Here is a 14,806-nt window from a genome sequence, read left to right as displayed (position 1 = left end):
AGGATAAATAGGGGCTTAAAAAATAAAGAAAGAGGGTCCGGGCGCGGTGGCATGTACCTGTGGTCCCAGCTACTTGGGAGGCTGAGGCGGAAGAATCGCTTGAACCCAGGAGGCAGAGGTTGCAGTGAGCTGGGATTGCGCCACTGCACTCCAGCCTGGTGACAGAGCAAGACTCCGCCTCAAAAATAAATAAACAAATAAATAAATAGGAAGAAAATTACATTCAACAGAAAGGGAACAGCAAGGACAGAAAAAGGGACAGGAGAGTACAAGAGGAATGGCAGCTGATGAGGTGTCTGTGCGATACTGTCCATGGCTGGGGAGATGCTGGTGAGGTACACTGTGATCTTGTATGTTGCACTGAGGAATAATGGCTTTTTCTTATATGCAATTGAAATTTCAAGAGGTTTACCAGCAGAGAATGCCATGGTAGCTTAGCCATGCATGAAAAGAAGACCAGAAGTAGATCATGGTCTGGTCTGGAAGAGCAGCATGAGGCAGAAGGTGAACACCAAATTCTATTATGGAGTAAGTGGACCGAGTGTCAGAGTGAGGTTGGTGAACAGGTCAAACCTGACAATGCCAGGGACCCTACAGCAGATGCCTGAGATCAAGTCCAGAGAAAAGGTAAAGTCAGAATCCAAAGGCAGCAAGAATGGTTATGGCGATGAGGAGGTGCTCATGACATGCAGGAGAGGGGACTAATTAACTCCAGCAGACACTGTTTTCTCAGCAGCAGGTCTGCATCTAAGGGGCTGGTGCTTCCATTGTATAGACGTGATATTCCAGAGTGAGTCACGGTGTGGGCCGGGATGCATCAGATTGCTCTTCAGCCTGTTATTCCGGTGACAGGGTGGAGGACACACTGAAAGAGAAAGCAGGGAACCAGAGAAGTCAGGGGGCTTGTCCCATAGTCTTGGTTGGGGATAATGGGGCCACATGGATAGAGATAATGGGATGAAATTGAATAGTCTTCAGAAATCCACAAGACTTAGTGACCTCCAGCACTTGGAGCTATTGAGAGGAATAATCCAGGGCATTTCTTTATCACTTTGATTACTTTGATTATGTCACTTATTTGCTCAAAGTACTCTTAAAAGTACCCATTTTCTAGAAATATTCCCAAAATGTAAGGCACAGAAGATTTTAATAACACACAGACACATCACTGAATTAACATTGACTCTTATTGTCAGCAAACTGCCTGTTCGATGCTCTTTTGATCCTTCTGATATAAACACCAGGAGAAACTACAGAGTCCTGGTATGTTCATAGCTCCTGCTTAACTGTTGTCAACATCCCTTCCAGCAACAGGAGAGCAGGCCCATAGCTTCCTACAAACCATGGTATCTACCCACAACTTCAACCAGTTGTTCATCACCTAACCTTTTTTCTTTCTTTTTTAAGATCACATTTCTAAAATTCCTTATAAGTGTTTTGGACTTGTTCTTTTTACTTCTTAGAGACGTTTTAAAAGCATTCCTTTTACAGACAAGAAGATGATAAAGACATGTTTATTATTGCAACTGTTCATTCAGCAGAGAACTAGCAGCCCTGATCAACAGATGAGTGACAAGAAAAAGAAATGAGGCATAAGAATTGGAAGGAAAGAGAAAAATCATAATAGATGAAATGATAATTTACATAGCCCAAGAAAATCTACAAACTACTATAATAGCAATAACCAACCAGAAAATGTCTTTGAAAGTCACATTTTCAAGATAACAAACTCACAGAGAATCTGAAAATGCAAATATCATTGACAATGGGAATTAATAATTTTAAAGCAACTAGAAATTAATTTAAAAAATACACAAGACCTATATGGAGAGAAACGACAATATAACTGATCCGATATAAGAGAACAACTGGAGACTGCACTGCATTCAAGACGAGAAAACACATAATAATTCCAATTCTTCCCACAACAATATATAAAGTTGAAACCATTTTAATGTAAATCCTAGCCGACTAAGATAAAGTAACACTAAAATTTATTTAGAATAATAAATGCCTTTGAAAGACTCATGGGTTTTGAAAAAGAGGAACAAAAATAGGATACTCTTTTTAGCTATCAGATAGTACAACATGTTACAAAGACAAAACCAGCACAATGCTAGTACAAGAACACGGGCATATCAATTAAACAGAACAGAGGAATCAGAAGCAGAACTCATATATATAAAGGAACCTGGTTTATCATGAAAGAGAGCTCACAAATCAATAGCAAAGTAAAGCTATAAAACTATTAGAAGAAAATTTGGAAACTCTGTCTGTGTTCTTGCATTGGATAAAGGCTTGTTCAGTAAAATGCAAAAGAATATAGCATAAAGGAGAAAAACTCTTTTGGATCTGACCACACAAAAATGAAATATTTTGTTCTGCAAAGCCCTCTATACTAATCTAACACTTGCCAGACAAGGAAGAATATTGCAAAACACATGACTGATTGTAATCTATAATATAAGGAAGGGTATGTAAGAAACAGATGGAAAACCCAAGTGAAAATAAGTCAAGAAAATATACAGGCAATTTATAGAAGGTAAAAGCTGACAAAATAACATAACTTTATTACTAATCAGGAAAATATGAAATCAAGCAATAATTTGAGATATCGATTTACATCTTCAAAATTGGCAAAAATAAGAAAATAAATCAAGAATTGAGATAATAGCAAGTACTAAAAAATTGGAAACTCTCACACCTCTGCATGTAGGAGGGTAAGCCAGCGCAGCTGTTTTTGATACAAAATGTACAGTATTTGGTCAAGTTTCTGGGTACTCAGTGCCCAGAAATTTTACTCTGGGTATAAACCCCATAGATGCTCTCAAACAGACATACAAAAAGACACATACACGAAACTTTAATAGTAAAGAGTTGGAAACAACCTATATATTCCCCCCAAAAAGGCACATAAAGTCTTTGTGCAGATGCCTTTCTCAGCGTCTCCCATCCTGATCACTTTCACTGCAGTTGCAGTTTGACCTTCATCCCAGTACTCCTGATTTCCCATCCCTGCTCTGTTTTTCTCAATAGCATTTTTCCACCATCTAACTCAATATATACGATGTCTTATGTATTTTTTTTTTGTCTATGATCTGTTTCTCATCTTTAGATTTGTAGCCCCATAAAGGTGGGGTTTTAAGTTCTTTCTTCACAGCTGTATGCCTAGGATCTCCAAAATTAACCCACAGCACTGATGTGGAATTCTAAAGGCGTTTTTTAGAATTTCTACAAAAAGACTTCATGAAGCCAACAGGTTGGAGCTGTGGCTTTATTGGAGAAAATTTCACCTATTAATGTCTGCTTAACTGCCTTCTACATGGCAAGAGAAGAGATGAGAATTTGACCTGGCCATGAGATCAACACTTACCTCCTGTCAAAGATCCACAAGTGCCACTCCAGGGGCTTCTCAGGTGGTTCTTCCAGGTCTGCCCCTTCCCAGGTGTCAAAGGGAGGGCTGGAGAGAAAGTCAGGCTCTGGTTCTCCTGGCCGTATTACCTTTCTACCCTGACTGCCCCCTGCTTTCCTACTTCTAGTCCGTACCTTACCCTCCAGCTACGCGAGACAACTTAGTTTGTGAAGTATGCCCTCCTTCTCTTTGCCTGTTGAATTTCCATGTATTTTTCAAAGCCCACCTTTTCTGTATATTTTATTAAACTAATTAAATACAATCAGATATAATCAGCGTAACTTATCTATAGGGCCAGAGAGAGACTGGAGACCAACCTTCTGCAGCACTCTCAGAACTACATGGACTTCAGTTACAACGACTCTTAACCATCCATTAGTATATTCTTTGAGGAAGATGTTGATCTCAGCCTGGCCTCCTACTCCTGAAATTGCTTCTGTATCACCTATCCTATTATCAATTTGTTTATGCTTTAGAAATAAACACATAGGACCTTTGGTAAGACATAATGAATCAACAAATCTTCATTGAATGACATGCTAGAATCAGAAGAGATCATAGAGATCTTACTAACACTGAGTCTTGCTATGAAAACACGTAAGCTTAGTGAAGGATACAAGATCTCTAACACAAATAGCAATAAATGATACAAAAGCATCCAGCTGATCACTACATCTTTCAATAAGCGTTCAGAGAAAGGGCTTGAAATGGCCGAGAAGTTTTTGTTGCTTTTGTTGTTGTTAAGATGATTAGGCTCAATCAGTTGGCAAAATAACAGGAAAACACTTAATCCAGGTCCTAGCACAAGCAATAACTTATAGGCAGGCATGAACATGAGTAATGGGGAGCTTGCAAAGCATGTTAATGCATGGCCCCTCACATATTCACATGCCAGTGCTTCCTTCCTCATCCCCATCCTCTCCGGACTTCCCCACCAAGAAGCATTTCACACTTCTGGATGACTTCCGGAATTTATATGCACTGGGTGAAGAAAATCTGAAGGGATTGCTAATGTGGGAAGAGTCTGGAAGGCAGGAAGATAAAAGACGACTTAAATTAGAGAGGAGAGAATGAGAGGCTGGAGAAAAAGAAGTGGGAGAGAGATTGGGGAGAACCTCAGTAGGCTGATGCAGGGACAGAATTTGCGGGTTGAAAATAGAGTCTATGTGTCTTTGGAGGCAGCTATAAAGTGTTAAGAGAGAGATGTGAAAAATATATTGTTTAGATTTTTGTTTTGGATAAAATTTTACTTTAGATTATTTGAAAAGAAGTCAATAAAGATTAGTATACTTTACAATAAATGTTTTGGTTGTTAAGCAGTGTTTTTGGCGAGTAGGAGTATTATTTTGGTTCGGGCTTTGTTTGAATTAAGATAAGAAAAATGTGCTGCCTTTTATGATCAGGCGTGGTTTGGATTATATGGCAGAAAGCAAATAAGCCAGGTTAAAAGAGGGTGGATATTTGGGGCAGTGGGAGACAAGCCTATTCAGTTAAGAGAGAAGATTAAGATGGGCTTGGGAAACCAGACCAGAAAGTTAATTTTCAAATTCAACCCAATGCAAAATGAAAAAAAAAATAAAACTACTTTCTAAGGCTGAACACAAGTGGCTTCCTGGGTGATGGATAAATTGAATCCTTTCAGCATTCTGTTTCTAGAATAAGTAATGGTGAATTGACTCCAACTTGGTTTTAAAACGAGCTCTCTTATTTCCATGGTTTTCATTATAAAACTGGGCTTGAAGAGTGTTGTAGACTAAATAATGTCCCAAAAATTCAGAGGTTGGAGTCCTAGTTCCCGATGTGCATAGATTTGAAGATAGAGCCTTTAAGGAGGTTATTAAGGTTAAATGAGGTCATAGGGTTCCCTAATCTAAAAGGACAGGTATCTTTATAAGAAGAGGAGGAAAAAACAGGAGTGCACCCTCACTGAGAAAAGGCCATGTGAGGACACAGAGAAGGTCGCCCCTGCAAGCTGAGAGAGACCTCCAGAGAACCCTGCCACCACTAACTGTTGAGTTTCTAGCCTGTAGAATCGCGAAAAAATACATTTCTGTTGTTGCCACCCAGTCTGTGGTACATTGTTATGACAACTTGAGAAAACCAATACAAAGAACGTCTGTAATTGACAGAAAAACACTAAAGATGGTTCTAACTAATTATTTAACCTAATTTGCAATTCCTCTTAGTCAAGACCACAATGTCAAATATACGCTGGTCCAATGAAAATTAGTATTTGGATCTGAAAAACCTGTGCTTTGCTGTACTCTCCTCCGTACCCTTATAATAAATGAAACTAAATCAATCTTCCCAATTTTTCAGATATATTGTTGTTTATAATTGCACTCCTGTGTCTTTACAGGCCACTTACTCTTTCTCTTTCCCTGTGACCTCAGGTAGGACACTTTACTGCTTCCAATGCAAGGATTTTTGACAAAATTGCAATATTGATTTGGAGTCAGCGTACAAGGTGGGATTCCAAAGTAATAAACAATAGTCACTTTGGACAAGAACTTCACAAATTAGGGTGGCAGAAAGCAGCACACACTTGTGCAAACTAGAATCCAGACAAAGATACTTATAAATATGTGCAGACTTACCTGTTTCTCCCCACCTCACTCCCACCTCCTAGTAAAATCCAAGGAAGATGAGGGCTGAGTTCGATTCGCTAATATCCATACTGAAAGCTTTAGCAGAAAGCTGTGATCAAAAGCTCATTTACTATTATGAATAGCATTTTTCTTCAGCATCTGAAAAGATCAGCATTTTGCACTAAGGCCAAGTTTCTCCTGTGTAAGAGAGCACCTCACATTTGGGTTCAGGTTCAGAAAAAAGACAAGGGCACCACTAGGCTGGGTGGGGTTGGTGCCAATGATTCTAATTAATTCATCTGGGAACCTAGAAGATCATAAAGAGATATGAGAAGGAGTATTTGAGGTGGCATTTGACGGCACCAACTCTTCATGGATGAGAAAACTGAAGTCTATGAAAGAGAAGTGCCTAAGGTCCTCATGATCATACATGAGAGAGCTGGCATTGCAGACTGGTAGCCGCATTCCTTCCACCACCCGTGGTGCATGCCATCATGCACAGAGCAGAACCACTTAATGGGAGACATGGAATACTTTGTGGCGCTGACAAGTGAGAGACATTTCTTGGGAAAAGCTCTAATTTTTGTCTCCTATTCATGCATTCAGTAGTTTAACTTAAAGTGTATTTAATGAGCACTTGACAGGTGCACATCAGAAGCAGTGGGATGGGGAGGAGCAGAGATTAGATACAAAGATGATCAGTGTGGTTCCTGCCCTCCAAGGAGCACCCAGACTAGGTGGGAAGACAGACAGCTTTCCAGATAGCACAGGGGGCATATGAAAGGAAGAGTGAGGGTAAGAACTGAGGAAGGCTTTCCAGTGAATGGAGGAGCCAGAGCTTGAGTGAGTGTGAATACGCAGCTTTAAAAAAACCCATTCTGTTTGTTAATTACTTTAGAGTCCTTCTAGGTCATACACATAATGTCCGATTGCCCACAATTAATTATTATACTACATGCTCAGGTGGGGAGAGGGGTTTAAGGAGAGGAGAAGATAGAGTAATGGTACCTACTGAACCAAGAACTGTGTCGATAGCTTGCACAATGGGTAGAGTTGATGAAGGAAGGCTTCCTAGAGAAAGGTGGCCATTTACTACAATTCCAGGAAGGGGGATGAAGCTATTCAGTTGGCACTACATAAAGAGCCCACCTTTGGTTTTGTGGCTTCCAGGAATTTGGCCCAGCCATCATAAGCCCAATGTGTGTCTGTTTTTTTTCTTGCCCTAGGAAGACTGTGGTACAGGTGCCTGGGGAGCAGGCTGCTATAAAAGGTTTGGTAGGAGTGCCCTAGGTTAAGGTGAAGAATAGCATCCTCTTCCTTCTGCTCTTGCTTTCAAGCTCTGTGGGTTCGGCTAGTTTACGAAATATGGAAGACAGCTAGAAGAAGACAACCCAGCCCAGGAAGGCAGGTTGGACTTGAAGGCATTGTGCACTGTGGGAAGCAGTATTATGTAAACCTGCTCTGACCCACTCTTGCCAAGTTTACAAATAGAAAACATTTTTTGAGGAGGGCTCCAGAGGGGGACTGAAAAGTAAGCCTTGGCTAACTGCGGTCAGAAAATCCCCAGCAATTGTCAGGACATGTAGGTGACTCCTCAAATGGGCTGAGCAGTGGGAGAAGTAATGGGGAAGAGGAGGAAGGGGAGGTAAAAACCTTGCTAGAAGCAAAGGTTTTTATTTTTTCAATGAGAACCCTTTTATTGATTTTTTTCAATCAGAACCAGAGTGCTTGTGGATCAGAGACTCCATCTGTCTGTCAGTCACTTTTTCCAAAAGAGAGAGCCTGCTTAGAGTATCTCTCTGGCCAGGTTTTCCATGGAACAGGCTCTCAGATGGACATTTGTGTTCAATAAGTTTAATGGGGAGTGAGGGGAGAAGAATTGAACAAAGAGAAATTGAACAGTGAAATAGTAGCATCAGAGGCTCCAGCCAGCCCTGAAAGGCGCTCTGCAGTTGGGATGAGCCTTCAGGGATGTGTGAACATGGGCAAGGAGCAAGCCTTTGAGACCTTCCATTAAACAAGCATTGGATGCAGGCTGTCCCCAGGGCTTCAGACAACCCCGGGCAGGGCAGCTCCAGGGCTTGCTCCCTTCAGTTAAGAGCAATGTCCAGAGAGGGACTGGGCTGTGCGCCACCAGCAGCCAATACTCCACCCCTCACCTCAGTCCTGAAGAGGGCATCTGGGCTTCAGGAAATCAGGGTTGGAGTCCTTGACTGCCACGTTAGCTATGTGGCACTGTAGAAGTCACTTCCCCTCCCAGGACCACCCCTTTCCCATCTGTAAATGAGAATTGGACTGAATAATGCTCAATGTGTCTTCCGACTCTGAGGCTCTTGGATCCTATGGTTGCAGGATATGTACTGGCAACAACAATCGTCCTTCCCTAATGTCTATATTCGTCTTTCGTCATCCAAATTTCCATGTGATTTTGTCTGAAACCTTTCATGGCCTCTCCATCTGTCCTTCATCTCCAAATAATCATAAGTGAAACGTAGAGTGCTAAGTACTGTGGAGGGGTAGAGAAAAGAATACAGAATCCAAGGGTTGTGCTGTCTTGAGACAGATGATCTTCAACCGGAAGACTAACAGAATGCCCAAAATAATCGGTAGTGCAGGATGGGAGACTGGTGATAGCAATGTGCAAATCATTACACAAGAGTGAGAGCTGGAAACAAAAGCAAGAAAAAGTCATTGAAGAGGGAGTTTTTAGTTGCTGAAGACTAATTCTGAAGAACATGCATGTTGAGGAAGGCATACCTTGACATTTGCAGGGCCAGAGGCAGGAGTGCCTATGGAAGCCCACAGGCTGTCTTTAAAAGTTAAAATCAAGGTAACACGAAGTTACGTTAAAAAGATTCAATCCTCCCTTCCTAAGGCCAAAAAGAAAAAAAACGAGCACCTACTGTTTTTGTATGACTAAAACACCAAAGATGAGTAAATTTAATTATTATTGTCTATTCCAGAATGTTCTGGCAATGAGCTGGTGACATTTAGTTGAATAATAAAATAAAAACAATGATTCACATGTAACAATATGCATTATTAATAATACTTAACAAAACATACATAATTCATAAACAACTATATTTTTATTCCATATAGTTATTTTTAAATTTTTTATTGCCTTTCTTTCAGCAAAAGTGCTAATTATGTTCTTACAATCAAGATTTGTACTTAATTTGTGTTTTACTCATAGGGCAGATCACACAACATTTCTTGAGTCATTTTAGTTTCAAAATATTAATTTAAATTTAAATGAGCAATGTTTTATAGAGGCACTATCAATTACAACGTTAGTAAAATATTCTTCAGATAATACCTATATTTGTAACTTTATACATCCTCTTCAAATATTACAATGAAACAGCATGTGATAAACTATTATTATAAGCTATGATACAAAGTATTTTAATTTTATCATTGTGGCTTATATTATAATGCCATCATCGCTATATAGATCTTTACAGTAATGTCATACTTCACATGTGCTGTGTCTAGGCCTGCAGATACACAGATTTAAGGGTAATATAAAGTGTTTGCAACTGCAAAAAATAAATCCTCAATTGTCAAGTATAACTGTTGAGAATGTCATGCTCTTTTACGAGCATAGGTGGAAATAAGAATTGGAACATGAAGATAAACAATAGTAGAAAATTTTGACATTACTGAGAAACAACATCTTGTTATGCAAGCATCTATTACATTTAGGCCAGCATGGCCCACTTGGGAGGCTGAGGCAGGAGAATCACTTGAGCCCAGGTGTTAGAGTCCAGCCTGTGCAATATAGAGAGACATCATTTCTTCAAAGAAAGAAGAATCTATTACATTAACACTGAGAAGAAGGATATGATAATTGATTTGTCTTTTCTTCTACCCAAGAGTTTCCACTGGTTTACTTCTCCCCATCTCTAAAGCAGTATTGCTGTCTAATACTGGCATGACCCACAGAATTTTACCCCAATTGGACATACTTGCCTTTTAGCCAGAGATGGAGAAGAAAAGTGTTTTCCTGAAGCCTGAACAATGTTGATCCCCACAGACAATGATAGGGTCACCATTTATGTTCAGTCAGTGCTAAAAACAAGTGACAGAGATACCCAAATATTCTGTAATACATTTATTTATCTTGTTTTTATGATACTCGGAGCTCTCTAAAGCACAGGGCCCTAGCACAAGGGCTTTTCTGTCCCAGGTCTAATGGCAGTGCTATATAGGCATATAAGAAAGATACAAATGAAAAGAAAATAACAACATAAACTTACTCAGGGAATCTTCTAATTTAAGAGACACGTGGCTCTGTAATGAATGAAAACTATAGCCTTGAAAGCGATCTCTCTGTGTCCACTTTTTCTTGGCTTCAAATTCCTCTCTCCATTATAATCAGAGTTGTCCCTGTAAAGAATAGGTCTAAAGTCACAGCTCGATTTAAAATCCATTGATATAAGAAAGAAAGAAAAGAAAAGAAAGAAAGAAAGAGAGAGAGAAAGAAAAAGAGAAAGAAGGAACGAAAGAAAAAAGAAAAAGAAAGAAAGAAAAAGAAGGAAGGAAGGAAAGAAAGAAAAAGAAAGAAAGAAGAAAGAGAAAGAAAGAAAGGAAAAAGAAAGAAAGGAAGAAAGGAAGGAAGGAAGAAAGAAAGAAAGAGAAAGAAAGAAAAGAAAGAAAGAAAAGAAAGAAAGAAAGAAGGAAAGAAAGAAAGAGAAAGAAAGAAAGAAAGAAAATACCCACCGATAGCTTCCTGCTGTTTTCCGGGCAATATCCCAAACTCTTAATATGACTTATAAGGCCATCTGTGTCCTGGCCCCTATATAACTTTCCAGCTTCATCTCTGAAACTCCTCTGCCCAGCACTTTATGGTCTAGGCATCACAGCAGATGCTTTTTTATTCCTCCTTGAATACGCTATGTGCTCTCAGTCCTGGGTCTTCATACGCAAGCTGTTTCTCTGGCGCAGCACATATCTCTCCAAACTCTTCAGTCGAGTTTCAGCCCGGGGACCCTTTGTGAGTTCATCTCCTTGTGAGAGGTGCCCCATCACACCTCTGTGAAGATTTTCACTTGCTTAGTTATTACTTAGCTGTCTGTCCTCCCAACTGCACTGTACTTTCTGTGAGCATGTTCCCAGTGCCACATAGAGACACTTAACAAGGAACCACTGAATGAATAAGGTTCAAAGACATTGATACATGAGAAAATTGTGTCAGAGTTCTGAGGCCAGGAGCCCCGAGACCCTGGGAAGAAGCTTATGATTATTAGGCAAAACCCAGGGGTTAGGCATTTGTGTTCAAGCTCATATTAGAAAGTACCTGGCCTTATGCCAGTATGTAAAGTTTGCAGACATAGACATACAAGATCTGTATTGAAGTCCCAAGTCTGCTAATTAATAGGTGGTAACTTTGGTCTGGTAAACTCCTCAAGTGTCTATTTTTCATTGGTGAAATGAAAAATATATGTTCTACCTAACTTTCAGGGTTATGGTACCAAGTAAAGAAAAAAGATTTATGCAAAAACCTATTGTAATGTGTAAAAGGCAATAAAAAATTTACAGACTGGGCATGGTGGCTCGTGCCTGTAATCTCAGCACTTTGGGAGGCCAAGATAGGTGGATCACTTGAGGCCAGGAGTTCAAGAGCAGCCTGGCCAACATGGTGAAATCTTGTCTTTACTAAAAATACACACAAAAATTAGGCAGGCATGGTGGTGCACCTCTCTAATTCCCACTACTCAGGAGGCTGAGGCACAAGAATCACTCGAACCTGGGAGGTGGAGATTGCAGTGAGCCGAGATAGCACCACTGCATTCCAGCCTGGGTGACGGAACGAGTCTCTGTTTCAAAATAAATAAATAAATAAATAAAAACACAATACATATTATTAGACTTTGCCTATTTAGGAATGATGACATGGACATCATGGATAGCACAGGAAGTTAAAGATTATTGATGACTTTAAATCAATTGGTCTCCATGCTCTGGAAGTTTCAGTAAGTGACTAAAAGACAGGAGGTGGCTTTGTGTTGTTGCTTTGTGTTGAGCTCAATCAATGAGTAAAATACATTTTAGTAATTACTTTATGGCAATACTCGTAAAACCCTATACAATGACACTGGATAATACAGACATAGCACCTTCTCCAGGGGGAATTCTAAACACAAATCATCTGTGGCCAAGCCAGTTCCTAGTGAGGCATCACCATGAAGCTTTCCTGCACACAGGATTGTCTTTTGGTTCTTACGGTCAGGTTTCAAAGGCTTTGATGACGCATCTTCACCTTCCCAACTCTATCCTTGCAGGGACAGAGGTTGTCTGCCTACTGGGTAGTGTTGTGGGCTGAGTCTTGTTGGTACCATCTTTTTGATCTGCAAGGCAATGGACTGAGATCAACGTGATCTCTAGGTTCTTCTCCAGTGTTGATATTCCATGGCCATGGGAATATAGCCTAAGAATAAAAAATATAATGAGAAATTGAATATTACAAGCCTTGATGTTATTACTTGTGTTTAGCTGCTCCTAAAAGATATGTTGCAGCCAGTGCTCCACAGAACGAAACTGTATAGCCATGGGAAGAAACAGAGGGATGCACTGAAAACTCTCTGAAGGTGTTGTGGTATGTAGACCGGTATACCGCTCAAAAGCAGCGTTGAGAACTGTGCCTGATCTCACTTTATGGGAGTCCCCCAGCATATGGTGACCACAGCTTAGGGCCCCAGCCTCGACAGAACATAGCTTTAGATTAAGATTGCCCTAAATGTGTGGTCTAGCTCTACCCGTTCCTGGCTGTATACATTTGAACAAGTCATTCAGTCTTTCTGACCATCAATTTTCTTATCGATTATAGAAAGCTACTAACAGTTGTCTTGTAGGAATATGGTAAGGATGCTTAGGTTATTACTTGCTTAGTTATTCACTGAGGTAAAATATGTGTAAGCAAAGCACATTCACATAATGAGAGCCAAGCTGGTAATCAGAAAAAAATAAAAATAAAAATAAACCGACACAGTAAGGCAGTAGGGGATGCAGTTTTAACTGCACACATTGCTATAGGGCTGGGGTTGGGTTGGAGCATGACATAGAATATAAAATAGAAAGCACCCCGCAAAGTTGTAGGAAACAATGATTTTGAGCAGAGATCGATATTTTCAGGAATTTCTCAGACTTCTCCTTGAAGTTAAGGAAGTTTATAGAACTTCCTTCCAGATCAAGCAGGGGAAAAAAGCATTTTCAGGTAAGACAGCAGGTATACTTCTCTATTTGGAAGTTATTCTCAAGGTTTTGCATGGATTTATTTGTTAGCCATAGGAGCAAAAATAGCCAAAACTATACACCTATCATTGAGGGCTATGTACTCAAAAAGCTAACATTAAGACATGCAGAATGAGAGAGGGGTGTTGAGACTGCCTTGCATTTATGAAAGTAGCTTCACACAAGGAAATAACCATGTAGAACAGCCCCAATATGAACTAATCTGAGACACAGAAGCAGATTAAAGGCAGCACTGAACTACGTACTCAAAAAAGGAGACAAGACTGGAGCCAGAAGACCCACAATTGCCTTAGCGATACCAAAAGGGCAGGTTTGCTGTGTATTCCACAAACTCGCTAGATTTCAGACTGTGTATTGCTGCATGTAAGCATACGCCCCATTTGAAAAGTACCTCGCAAAGGGGCAGATGCAGTCACAATCAGATAAGTGTTTCTTCCCTCTTCTCTACTTCCTTTTGGGGAATGAAATTGTTAAAGATAGTCAAAAGAGAAATAAAACTAGACAAAAACAACCTTTGAAGACCCAGCGGTGAAGTGGGAACCAATTCAGAGGCTGGCTCAAAGCTGTTGATGCATAGTGAGTGTGTTAGCTATTTTCTCTATCCAAATGTAGCTGGTAACATGTGTTTCAAGGACTCTGCATATCTTCTAAAGCCAGGGTCTGGCAGATGAGCACGCTCGAAGAATGTCTTTATGCAGAATGGCATTGCTTTGTTCTCCTTCCATGTTTTTTTGTCTAATTCATCAACCATAACAAGCTGTGCAAATGCAGACTCATGTGAACCCTCATTTGCTTGCTGTTATGCAGGCTGTCCATTTCAGTGCTTTGAGTGGTTCTGAGAGAAAGCTGCCTGAGCTGCTACCTCCTCAGGAAGAGACCCCAGATCATCAACACTATTAGGGAGTTTGGAGAAACTCCATCTTAGACATCTGTGTGAACTGGGAAACTTGCTTCTACAACCACAGGCTTGCAAACATCAGCTTCTGTTGCAAATGCAAACTACTCTCAAGCCACTTCTTTGATCCTACCTTGTTTCCCAAGTCCCACAAATTAAATTGTGGGGAAAGCTATTTGTCAACAATACCAGAGACTTTGTGGTGATGAATTAACTGTCTTTTCCATCCAAGTGTTACAAATTCTGTAATAAAAATCACAATATCAGGACAGTGATGGTGACAGTAAGTAATAGTAATACTGTCTGCAGAAACCCATGATCAGCTTGGACTGATCAAAGCCAAACAAACACCAAGTGCCATCATTTCAGATGAAGAGGAGAAAATATTGAAAGGGTGTTCATAACGAACCAGGAAACGTCCTATTCGTTGTTTTCATTACTATCCCCAAAGCCCAGTAAGGTAGCTATTATTGATCCCATTTCATAGTGGAGGAAATGGAAAATGAGAACGGTTAGCTAAATTGCTAAAGATACTACAACTAATCATTGGCACATCCAGGGATTCAGACCTAATCCATCACTATTGGGACTTTTTACCTGTGTGCCAGTTTCTTTCTTGTTCATCTGCCTCGCACCTTAGCTGCCCCGTAGACT

Source organism: Aotus nancymaae, unplaced genomic scaffold, assembly GCF_030222135.1.
Source record: "Aotus nancymaae isolate 86718 unplaced genomic scaffold, 86718_ANA_hifiasm-v0.15.2.pri h1tg000016l, whole genome shotgun sequence".
NCBI lineage: Eukaryota > Metazoa > Chordata > Mammalia > Primates > Aotidae > Aotus > Aotus nancymaae.
Note: the sequence above shows the minus strand (reverse complement) of the source record.